This window comes from Tachypleus tridentatus, chromosome 10 (assembly GCF_004210375.1).
Source record: "Tachypleus tridentatus isolate NWPU-2018 chromosome 10, ASM421037v1, whole genome shotgun sequence".
Taxonomy (NCBI): Eukaryota; Metazoa; Arthropoda; class Merostomata; order Xiphosura; family Limulidae; genus Tachypleus; species Tachypleus tridentatus.
The window spans coordinates 2,430,798-2,444,144 of NC_134834.1; positions in this window are offsets into that span (position 1 = coordinate 2,430,798).

Sequence of the window (13,347 nt, forward strand, 5' to 3'; positions counted from 1 at the left end):
TAGATGGATTATATTAGCCAATATTCAGACTGCAATAACGACATTTAACCTACGAAAAGAGCACACAGTACTTATGAAGCGACGTAAACAAGGTGGACGTATCAGTATTTGAAGTGTATGAAACAAAATAATTTTTACTGAGAACCTGCAACGTCATTTCCTGTATTGTAAACTCTTGAAGTGCAGGTATTTCAAATCAGGTTTGTTAATTTTGAAACACGAATTATTAAAACTTGAGTTAATAATAAGATACATCATTTATTTAACATAGTATTTACTTTATAGAGGGTAATCGCCAGAACGTGGCGTCATCTGACATAATTATGTTTGAAAATATGGTGTAATTAAATAGCATCGTGATGTCGAGAAAACCACTTGTTGAGAAATTTATATGTCATCGTTCACATGACCGAAGAAGGTCGAAACGTTGTTCGCCCTTCTATGAAAAATATTTTCTCAACCCAAACGAGCAGTTTTTTGCATATAAATAGCATCGTGTTTTTTTTTTATCTATAACAGATTAACGGAATATCATAATAACGATACATATATGTGATTCAGTGACATATCACAGCACAGACCTCAATATGAAGCCACGACAACACGTTTAATACATATATAGCAAGTGAATGACTAAAACCCGGTTATACTTCGAACAAACACTACCAAAGATATTACTGAGATATTCGTTAACCAAGAATTTCAAACTATCCGCTGCCAAAATCTAAAACTTCACCTCAGCCTGATCTGGAACAGTGCGTTCATATTCAAAATGAACGTTATGGTTACGAAAAAGAACCCTTCAACCCATTTCAATAAGGTTAGGTATATTGTATAGTACCATTACCAAGATAATAAACAAGGATTAAAATGGCAACTGCTCATAAGCTTGTAGCCACACCTTATGATAACTGAATGACTTAAAACTGCAATCCCAGAGTTCCGCTTGATCACTTATTACCAAGTCTTATAGTGTCATTCCAACATTCATGTATTTCTTTACAATACTACTTGATTGATACAAGTGTTTACAATACTAATTGATTGTTCCTTCTGTTTACAATACTTCTTCATTGTTCCAACTGTTCACAATACTATTTGATTGATACAAGTGTTTACAATACTACTTGATTGATACAAGTGTTTACAATACTACTTGATTGTTCCAACTGTTTACAATACTACTTGATTGTTCCAACTGTTTACAATACTACTTGATTGTTCCAACTGTTTACAATACTACTTAATTGTTCCAACTGTTTACAATACAACATGATTGTTCCAACTGTTTACAATACTACTTGATTGTTCCAACTGTTTACAATACTACTTGATTGTTTTAACTGTTTACAATACAACATGATTGTTCCAACTGTTTACAATACTACTTGATTGTTTCAACTGTTTACAATACTACCTGATTGTTCCACCTGTTTACAATACTACTTGATTGTTCCAACTGTTTACAATACTACCTGATTGTTCCACCTGTTTACAATACTACTTGATTGTTCCAACTGTTTACAATACTTCTTGATTGTTCCAACTGTTTACAATACTACTTGATTGTTCCATCTGTTTACAATACTACTTGATTGTTCCAACTGTTTACAATACAACATGATTGTTCCAACTGTTTACAATACTACTTGATTGTTCCAACTGTTTACAATACTACTTGATTGTTCCATCTGTTTACAATAGTATTTGATTGTTACATCTGTTTAAAATACTACTTGATTGTCACAACTGTTTACAATAATACTTGATTGTTCTAACTGTGTACAGTACTACTTGATTGTTCCAACTGTTTACAATACTACATAATTGTTCCAACTGTTTACAATAATACTTGATTGTTCCAACTGTTTACAATAATACTTGATTGTTACAACTGTTTACAACAGTATGTGATTGTTACGTCTGTTTACAATACTACTTGATTGTTACAACTGTTTACAACACTACATGATTGTTACAGCTGTTTACAACACTACATGATTGTTGTCTTGCTTCAGTGTTCAGGATTTTATATCTACGTTTTCCAAGAATAATTTCTCAGATCTTTTAATAATTTGTATGAAACACTGGAGTTACTCATGTGAAATGTCTAGGAATTAGTTTAGTGTCACTTGAGGTTCATCTGAATAATGTTTCTTTTATCCTAAGTTGTCCACTTAAAAACATGCTGTGAAATTTACTTACTACTCGAGTAGCGTTTGTTGATTCTAAATATTTCAAATTATGAAGTTGAAGTACTTCCGGTATCAGCTAGAGGAGTATTGGTCTATTGTCTCTATCTGCTAACACACTCGTATGAAGATTACTGTGATGTCACTTCCGCTTTCGAGAATATATGTCCTAAGAAATCGAAAGTTACGAAACAATAGTGAAGCTACGTCACTTCTGTTTTTCAACATATGTATTTTTGCAAAATGAAATGAAGGTTATAATAAACTAGTTCGATAATTGGTTTTCAAAACATCACTGTCTAGGAAGGGATTACTTAATTAACTGAGTGATACGAAACTTAACGGGTACTACATTCTACAACAGTATGGCATAATTACATTACTAAATGATGTTGACATGTTAGCTGATACTTGTCATACTCGATAACATATTATAAATTTATTTGCCGGTTCAACTTGCTTATGAATTAGAATAAAACATGACTCCAGATGTCACCCTAATCTCTTGTTAATAGCTACCTTTTCTCCGGTTTACTTCAGTGTTAGTGATGGTTTTGTGCACAATTCAACAGACAGCCATTTCTTACCCTCAGATTAGTTAACACAAAGATATTAATCCTTTTGTTTTGTAGTATCTTTGGTAATCTTTGTTGGTAGTTAAGTCTTGTTTGTTTGGGAATTTCGCACAAAGCTACTCGAGGGCTATCTGTGCCAGCCGTCCCTAATTTATCAGGGTAAGACTAGAGGGAAGGCAGCTAGTCATCACCACCCACCGCCAACTCTGGGGCTACTCTTTTACCAACGAATAGTGGGATTGAGCGTCACATTATACACCCCCACGGGAGGGTGAGCATGTTTAGCGCGACGGGGGCGCGAGCCCGCGACCCTCGGATTACGAGTCGCACGCCTTACGCGCTTGGCCATGCCAGGCCTGGTAGTTAAGTCAAACACGGTTTTTTAATATCTGATAGAGGACCACGCCCTCTCACGGGTTGTTTTAATATAAAGAAATTCTTCATTCCCCGATTCCATTTCGCGTACACGAGTACAAAATTCTCCAACTGGTTTCGGCAAACCAGACGCAGAACCCCTGGGGTTCAGTAAGTCGTGGCGTTCTCTCAGGGGATTCAATTATTAAAGAAAACTTTTCTGTGTATACGACAGTTTCTGTATTCCACGTTACATGTCTCGTATTACAACGTAGCAAATTTAAACCTGAACGAATAATAGTCTTGCTTACGGCTCTCGAAAACAGTTCGCGCGTAATTTTTTACTGACAGTCGGAATAAGGCGTGAAAACCCATGACGTATGTGTTTGTGTTTTTATCCTTATAAGCCCTCCTTAGATTACTCAGAGTATGAATGAAACGTCAAATAAAAAATAAGAGATGTTATCAAGTGATGTTAGGACTATTTTTCTAGGTATTATCTGCTATATAATGGATGCAGTGTTGCGTTAACAGGCGATTTAAATCATCTACAAATATTTGGAAAAGAAAATATTTCCTTGATGTATTACGATGTTTGAAGGTAAAATAACAAAGTGTAAGCCTTGTTTGGAATTTAACCATATCTCTGTAGTTGCACTGTGTAAGTAATTTCAAAAGTTTCGTCCCAAAGTTGGACTCACGTTGTTTTCACCATTTGGTGATCATTGTGAACTAGCTCGCGTGATTTATTAACGGTAAAAATAAACATTCAGTGATTTTAATCAACCTTGATTTAAAGTCAAAAGTTTAGGGTTAGTATAAAACCAGATAACTATGCGTAATTTGTAAGTTTAGGGTTAGTATAAAACCAGAAAACTATACGTAATTTGTTTATTTGTTTCTCCCTCGTGATGTAGGCCGAGAGTGGCAATAGTTATCTTTCTGGAAAACGGATCTGAGGATTTATGGCTTGCGCTCCGTTACAGCCGAAAATTAAATTTAAAAAACGCGGTTCATTACATTAGCCTAATTGTTGGTGGTGAACAGTGGACAGTGTCAGCTAGCTGTCTTATTTTGCTGGTGGTAGACAGTGTCAGCTAGCTGTCTTATTTTGCTGGCGGTGGACAGTGTCAGCTAGCTGTCTTATTTTGCTGGTGGTGGACAGTGTCAGCTAGCTGTCTTATTTTGTTGGTGGTGAACAGTGGACAGTGTCAGCTAGCTGTCTTATTTTGCTGGTGGTAGACAGTGTCAGTTAGCTGTCTTATTTTGCTGGTGGTGGACAGTGTCAGCTAGCTGTCTTATTTTGTTGGTGGTGGACAGTGTCAGCTAGCTGTCGTATTTCTAAATTACGATGCATGGCTGGCTTAGATATCCTTCGAATTGCTTTACGAGAAATTTAACGAACCAACAGCCAGCTAAACTGTATTTTCAAAACGGTTTATATGGATACCATTCGTCATGAGAATATCTGTTAACTTCAAGTGGGTTCCTCATCGTCACGAATTAATTCAGAACTGGACAGACGAGATATTAACTAGGCACTATGGCTATGTTTCATAAAAACAAACAACTACGGAAACGTTCGAAGTGTCACCACCACCATGGTACTCTAGTAACGGGTTTCTTATTCTTTCACTGAAAGCATCACACCACCATGTTGTTATCTCTAGTTTCTTTATTCGAATTACCCACCATCGCTAAAAACTCTGTTTTTGATAAACAACTTTCACATTCATTTCTGTAAGACATTCTTCTAGATGTCACCATCAGGACAGCAATCCATCACTGTTGTTTTACATTAATCCCTGGTTACGAACAGTTGATTATTACCTGTACATTTTGTATCATTTAGCTGCTTACAAATAATATAATTCTTTTCAATGAACTGATTTCAACATCTTTAAAAGTGTTTAAAGTTTAGTACTGAACCAGAACGTTTAGCATCTGCCGTTGTCATTTCTTGTAAAATTGTAATTGTTAATTGTTAACTTTACCATACATTGTTATATTGTTATATATTGTTATAATATATATATATTGTTATATACATTGTTATAGTATATATATTGCTATATACATTGTTATAGTATATATATTGTTATATACATTGTTATAGTATATATACATTGTTATATACATTGTTATAATATATATGCATTGTTATATATATTGTTATATACATTGTTATAGTGTATATATTGTTATATACATTGTTATAGTATATATTGCTATATACATTGTTATAGTATATATATTGTTATATACATTGTTATAATATATATGCATTGTTATATATATTGTTATATACATTGTTATAGTGTACATATTGTTATATACATTGTTATAGTATATATTGCTATATACATTGTTATAGTATATATATTGTTATATACATTGTTATAGTATATATATATTGTTATATACATTGTTATAGTATATACATTGTTATAGTATATATATATTGTTATATACATTGTTATAGTATATATATATTGTTATATACATTGTTATATTATATATACATTGTTATAGTATATATATATTGTTATATACATTGTTATAGTATATATATATTGTTATATACATTGTTATATTATATATACATTGTTATATATATATATATTGTTATATACATTGTTGTCATATTATATATATATGTTGTATATTATATATGACATTGTTGTTATAGTATATATATATTTGTTATATACATTGTTATAGTATATATATATTGTTATGTTATATATATACATTGTTATAGTATATATATTGCTATATACATTGTTATAGTATATATATTGCTATATACATTGTTATAGTATATATATTGTTATATACATTGTTATAGTATATATATTGCTATATACATTGTTATAATATATATACATTGTTATATATATTGTTATATACATTGTTATAGTGTATATATTGTTATATACATTGTTATAGTATATATACATTGTTATATATATTGTTATATTGTTATATACATTGTTAAGTATATATATATTGTTATATACATTGTTAAAGTATATATATATATTGTTATATACATTGTTATAGTATATATATTGTTATATACATTGTTATAGTATATATATATATACTATGTTATGTACATTGTTATAGTATATATATATACTATGTTATGTTATGTACATTGCAACATAGTTATATATATATACTATGTTATGTTATGTACATAAGTTATAGTATATATATTGTTATATACATTGTTATCGTATATATATTGTTATATACATTGTTATATTATATATATATTGTTATATACATTGTTACAGTATATATATTGTTATATACATTGTTATAGTATATATATTGTTATATACACTGTTATAGTATATACATTGTTATAGTATGTATATATATACTATGTTATGTTATGTACATTGTTATAGTATATATATATACTATGTTATGTTATGTACATTGTTATAGTATATATATATACTATGTTATGTTATGTACATAGTTATAGTATATATATATACTATGTTATGTTATGTACATTGTTATAGTATATATATTGTTATATACATTGTTATATTTTCTATATATTGTTCTATATATTGTTATAGTATATAGTATATTAACTAGTATTCCAGTCAGAAGTGGGTGATATCTACCAGCTATCTTTCTTGTTATTCAGGGCTAGAGTAGGTAGAACTCCTTGTATATTCGAAGCAAAACCTTTTGGATTCGAATATTGTATGGCATTGTATTGTGTTGTATTGTATTGTATTGTATTGTATTGTGTGGTATTGTATGTATGGTATTCCTTAGGTAGAATTTGTCCCCCACTGGTACAAAGGTAAGTCTTCGAATTTACAAGGCAAAAATCAGGGGTTCGATTTTCCTCTGTGGACTCAGCAGCTAGCCCATCGTTGCTTTGCTATAAGAAAAACACTCGCTAGAATTGTAACCATAAATAGATTATTTCTACTAATACAATAATTGCGTAGGTTAAGAAATAACAAAATATAATATGAAATAGTTTTGAAAAACTAAAATAATTGTGGTATAAATAAAAAACAAAGTAGCTTTTTATTTTGTGGTATAAATAAAAAACAAAGTAGCTCTTTATTTTGTGGTATAAATAAAAAATAAAGTAGCTCTTTATTTTGTGGTATAAATAAAAAATAAAGTAGCTATTTATTTGTGGTATAAATAAAAAACAAAGTAGCTCTTTATTTTGTGGTATAAATAAAAAAATAAAAGTAGCTTTTTTATTTTTGTGGTATAAATAAAAACAAAAAGTAGCTCTTTATTTTGTGGTATAAATAAAAATAAAAGTGGTTTTTTATTTTATGGTATAAATAAAAAACAAAGTAGCTCTTTATTTTAGGAGAAAAAAAAAAAAATAAAGTAGCTCTTTATTTTATTGGTATAAATAAAAAATAAAGTAGCTATTTATTTGTGGTATAAATAAAAAACAAAGTAGCTCTTTATTTTGTGGTATAAATAAAAAATAAAGTAGCTTTTTATTTTGTGGTATAAATAAACAACAAAGTAGCTCTTTATTTTGTGGTATAAATAAAAAATAAAGTGGCTTTTATTATTTTAAAAAAAAGTGGTATAAATAAAAAACAAAGTAGCTCTTTATTTTTGTGGTATAAATAAAAAAATAAAGTAGCTTTTATTTTAGGGTATAAATAAAAAACAAAGTAGCTCTTTATTTTGTGGTATAAATAAAAAATAAAGTAGCTTTTTATTTTGTGGTATAAATAAAAAACAAAGTAGCTTTTTATTTTGTGGTATAAATAAATAATAAAGTAGCTTTTTATTTTGTGGTATAAATAAAAAACAAAGTAGCTTTTTATTTTGTGGTATAAATAAAAACAAAGTAGCTCTTTATTTTATTTCGTATTTCACGAATAAAATTACTTTACTTTATAGAACTTTTTACAACTATTTTATATTCTTTGTTTCATAACTATTTATCAGCTTCTGTGGCGCTCTCAAACGGCAACTATTGTAACTATTCATAGACAGAACAAACAACTTCATTCAAAATACACGACATCTAAAACTGTAGAAAGGTATACTGCCTTATCCATCTTATCCTGTTCATATAGCTCTAGGAACGCACACTATCTCATGCATATTATCCTGTTTATATAGTTATAGGAAGGAAGGTATAATATTTTATGTCACACTATCTCATGCATATTATCCTGTTTATATAGTTATATGAAGGAAGGTATGGTATTTTATGTGTACTCTTCTGTTGATAGAGGTGTAGGAAGGTATTAACCTGTTTATATAGGTAGGATATGTGTGTAAATGTAAACCATTTCCATAGTGAATACCATCGATGTATTTCCCCTGTCAGATACATTGTGATATATAACACTTATTTATGAATATTAACAGTTGTCACAATTGTTATGGTGTAAAAAAAAACAACCGGGAATTGTTATTATTGTTAATTTTCTTTATGTCATATACAAATAATGTATTTGTAGGAAAATAATTTATCACAAAATGTTATATATTTTATTTGTAACACAGATTATATATATTTATTTGTAACACAGATTATTTATATTTATTTGTAACACAGATTATTTATATATTTTATTTGTAACACAGATTATTTATATATTTTATTTGTAACACAGATTATTTATATTTATTTGTAACACAGATTATTTATATATTTTATTTGTAACACAGATTATTTATATATTTTATTTGTAACACAGATTATTTATATTTATTTGTAACACAGATTATTTATATATTTTATTTGTAACACAGATTATTTATATATTTTATTTGTAACACAGATTATTTATATATTTTATTTGTAACACAGATTATTTATATTTATTTGTAACACAGATTATTTATATATTTTATTTGTAACACAGATTATTTATATTTATTTGTAACACAGATTATTTATATATTTTATTTGTAACACAGATTTTTTATATATTTTATTTGTAACACAGATTATTTATATTTATTTGTAACACAGATTATTTATATATTTTTATCCTGAGTTAACGTTAATGGCCTTCACAAGCTTGTGTTCTTTTTCCCGGATAATGTTAGGGGTATAAAGAATCTTTGTTACACACCTGTTCATGTGACCATAAAACGGAATCTATCTTATCCAGCTATTAATTAGAGAGCTATCTTGATGTTGTAACGTACAGTAAAATTATCTGGTCTTTTGTTACAAGGACCAATAAACTATTGGTCAAATGCCTGTTGGGCAAATAGATAGAGAATTTGAGTTTCACATACACTCACCCTACCTCCCCCAATTTGAGAAACCGATTAGAGAGTCGGGTTAAATCAAATTACTGTAAACGTCCATGTAAGAGAAAACAATACGATAGCTTTCCATTAACGTTAGCTCACTCTACCACCACCATAACTAACCAGATGAGGGTACAATGAAAGACAGTATCGCTTCTTATAAACCTGGTTCTCATTACCACCCATTCAAATGCAAGAATCTACGTTGGCATCCGATCGCCACCCTCAAGCTCCACCCTCACCTAGATTGAACTACAGGTTTCATCCTTCCACGTTCTCCCGTTCGTCAACTACCAAATTATAGACGAGAAGAAAGGAGAAATTAGAATGACGATCAAGTGAACCGCTACCAACATCTATAAGTTAACGTGCCTTCCCTGGAGGCTATCCCCTAACAATAGCTTCACTAGATTACACCCCTCAGCTGTAATACGACAGCATACCTTAATTATTCTTATGGAATCAAAAACGTTCTCCTGTAATTATAGGTTAGCGAGCCACGTGGCCTTGCAGACGTAATGGCATTTAAAACGATAGAAGAAGGCCCAGTTGACCCAGCTATCCCTCTACTAAAGAACTCATATCTTACTGGTATTATCACTTATCAGATCTGATGAGTTTCTTGGCTGTTTTACAAGGTATGACTTCTGATTTTCTCAGTTCTCGTGTTTATATTTTCAAGAATACATTAAGCCACCGCTTCCTTCATTTTGTTGTGTATAAGTTATGTTGAATAACATATATCACACTAATGTAACCAATAGTACTACAAGAGCTTGAATAACATATATCACACTAATGTAACCAATAGTACTACAAGAGCTTGAATAACATATATCACACTAATGTAACCAATAGTACTACAAGAGCTTGAATAACATATATCACACTAATGTAACCAATAGTACTACAAGAGCTTGAATAACATATATCACACTAATGTAACCAATAGTACTACAAGAGCTTGAATAACATATATCACACTAATGTAACCAATAGTACTACAAGAGCTTGAATAACATATATCACACTAATGTAACCAATAGTACTACAAGAGCTTGAATAACATATATCACACTAATGTAACCAATAGTACTACAAGAGCTTGAATAACATATATCACACTAATGTAACCAATAGTACTACAAGAGCTTGAATAACATATATCACACTAATGTAACCAATAGTACTACAAGAGCTTGAATAACATATATCACACTAATGTAACCAATAGTACTACAAGAGCTTGAATAACATATATCACACTAATGTAACCAATAGTACTACAAGAGCTTGAATAACATATATCACACTAATGTAACCAATAGTACTACAAGAGCTTGAATAACATATATCACACTAATGTAACCAATAGTACTACAAGAGCTTGAATAACATATATCACACTAATGTAACCAATAGTACTACAAGAGCTTGAATAACATATATCACACTAATGTAACCAATAGTACTACAAGAGCTTGAATAACATATATCACACTAATGTAACCAATAGTACTACAAGAGCTTGAATAACATATATCACACTAATGTAACCAATAGTACTACAAGAGCTTGAATAACATATATCACACTAATGTAACCAATAGTACTACAAGAGCTTGAATAACATATATCACACTAATGTAACCAATAGTACTACAAGAGCTTGAATAACATATATCACACTAATGTAACCAATAGTACTACAAGAGCTTGAATAACATATATCACACTAATGTAACCAATAGTACTACAAGAGCTTGAATAACATATATCACACTAATGTAACCAATAGTACTACAAGAGCTTGAATAACATATATCACATTAATGTAACCAATAGTACTACAAGAGCTTGAATAACATATATATCACACTAATGTAACCAATAGTACTACAAGAGCTTGAATAACATATATCACACTAATGTAACCAATAGTACTACAAGAGCTTGAATAACATATATCACACTAATGTAACCAATAGTACTACAAGAGCTTGAATAACATATATCACACTAATGTAACCAATAGTACTACAAGAGCTTGAATAACATATATCACACTAATGTAACCAATAGTACTACAAGAGCTTGAATAACATATATCACACTAATGTAACCAATAGTACTACAAGAGCTTGAATAACATATATCACACTAATGTAACCAATAGTACTACAAGAGCTTGAATAACATATATCACACTAATGTAACCAATAGTACTACAAGAGCTTGAATAACATATATCACATTAATGTAACCAATAGTACTACAAGAGCTTGAATAACATATATCACACTAATGTAACCAATAGTACTACAAGAGCTTGAATAACATATATCACACTAATGTAACCAATAGTACTACAAGAGCTTGAATAACATATATCACACTAATGTAACCAATAGTACTACAAGAGCTTGAATAACATATATCACACTAATGTAACCAATAGTACTACAAGAGCTTGAATAACATATATCACACTAATGTAACCAATAGTACTACAAGAGCTTGAATAACATATATCACACTAATGTAACCAATAGTACTACAAGAGCTTGAATAACATATATCACACTAATGTAACCAATAGTACTACAAGAGCTTGAATAAACCAATAGTACACAAGAGCTATATATCACACTAATGTAACCAATAGTACTACAAGAGCTTGAATAACATATATCACACTAATGTAACCAATAGTACTACAAGAGCTTGAATAACATATATCACACTAATGTAACCAATAGTACTACAAGAGCTTGAATAACATATATCACACTAATGTAACCAATAGTACTACAAGAGCTTGAATAACATATATCACACTAATGTAACCAATAGTACTACAAGAGCTTGAATAACATATATCACACTAATGTAACCAATAGTACTACAAGAGCTTGAATAACATATATCACACTAATGTAACCAATAGTACTACAAGAGCTTGAATAACATATATCACACTAATGTAACCAATAGTACTACAAGAGCTTGAATAACATATATCACACTAATGTAACCAATAGTACTACAAGAGCTTGAATAACATATATCACACTAATGTAACCAATAGTACTACAAGAGCTTGAATAACATATATCACACTAATGTAACCAATAGTACTACAAGAGCTTGAATAACATATATCACATTAATGTAACCAATAGTACTACAAGAGCTTGAATAACATATATCACACTAATGTAACCAATAGTACTACAAGAGCTTGAATAACATATATCACACTAATGTAACCAATAGTACTACAAGAGCTTGAATAACATATATCACACTAATGTAACCAATAGTACTACAAGAGCTTGAATAACATATATCACACTAATGTAACCAATAGTACTACAAGAGCTTGAATAACATATATCACACTAATGTAACCAATAGTACTACAAGAGCTTGAATAACATATATCACACTAATGTAACCAATAGTACTACAAGAGCTTGAATAACATATATCACACTAATGTAACCAATAGTACTACAAGAGCTTGAATAACATATATCACACTAATGTAACCAATAGTACTACAAGAGCTTGAATAACATATATCACACTAATGTAACCAATAGTACTACAAGAGCTTGAATAACATATATCACACTAATGTAACCAATAGTACTACAAGAGCTTGAATAACATATATCACACTAATGTAACCAATAGTACTACAAGAGCTTGAATAACATATATCACACTAATGTAACCAATAGTACTACAAGAGCTTGAATAACATATATCACACTAATGTAACCAATAGTACTACAAGAGCTTGAATAACATATATCACACTAATGTAACCAATAGTACTACAAGAGCTTGAATAACATATATCACACTAATGTAACCAATAGTACTACAAGAGCTTGAATAACATATATCACACTAATGTAACCAATAGT